The sequence below is a fragment of the Eutrema salsugineum genome, unplaced genomic scaffold, assembly GCF_000478725.1.
Source record: "Eutrema salsugineum unplaced genomic scaffold, Eutsalg1_0 scaffold_3, whole genome shotgun sequence".
NCBI lineage: Eukaryota > Viridiplantae > Streptophyta > Magnoliopsida > Brassicales > Brassicaceae > Eutrema > Eutrema salsugineum.
Genome location: NW_006256756.1, coordinates 16318307 through 16319366, shown reverse-complemented (window position 1 = coordinate 16319366; position 1060 = coordinate 16318307).

The following is a 1060-nucleotide window of genomic DNA, read 5'->3' as shown; positions in this document are numbered from 1 at the left end:
CAACACCCAAGACCTAGATCAGATTGTAGTTCATGACGCTACTCCCATGGATTATAAATAAGTTTAGAAGAAAAATTTCTAGGATTCGGCTTCAATAGCTAATGGAATCCTCATCGAACATATAACACCCCCATCGAAAATCCCTTAAACTCAACAATAAAACTACTCAGACATGATGAACGAAAGCAAAAACATTGTATTAAAAAAGGTGTATTGAAATCGATATGATAGAAGAACAAAAAGGGTTCAAGAGATAGATCTCAATCTCCCTAAAACGTAAAAACCTAGGAAATGAAAGAGAAAACCTTTAAAGCTGCAAAAAGAATAAATTGTATGTGTCTCTCGTCTAGGGCTCCTAAAATATGTATTTATAGTGTCCAAGTCGTCACTTAGGGTTTCTCCAAATGAGGAAATCATTCTGGACTTGAAAATGGGCTTCGGGGTCGGACAGACCATACTCTGCGGTCGGACAGACCATTCTCCACGGTCGGGAAGATCGGGACCGTGGTGAAATGGCTGTTGGCCGCGGGTAGGAATGCTTGCCGGCTGGTTTATGGGACATCTTGCTCTTTGCGTAACTGTTGATTGAACTGTTGGATTGCCAAGCTGTAAAGTGTGCTGGAAAGCTGGTAGTTCCATCTTAAAGGTCTCCAAAATTGAGCTGGATCAGACGATGAAAAGTTCTTCATTTGGGGGTAAACTTCTGATTGTTTGACTTTGAGCTGAAATCTGGTCTTCTATCCATTTTGTTAAGCTTTTACCTAAATTTCCTGAAAAGAGTCTTGAAACTACAAATATTAGAAAAACATAATAAAAACACTTGAAAGCAATAAAATACATAGAAAAAGTATTTCAAAACGATCCATAAAAGTGGTCAAAATACGGTGTTATAACATGTACAGAATGATAAAAGAGAGAATCTTGTAGTTAAGGTTAAGGCACTTCCCGATCTATCTATAAGGCTCAGAAAGGGTCCGGTTGGAGCATTAATTAACTTGTATCCATAGAAAATTTGGCGTGACATCGAGGAGAGTACGTTTGAACTTGACATGCTCGAGGA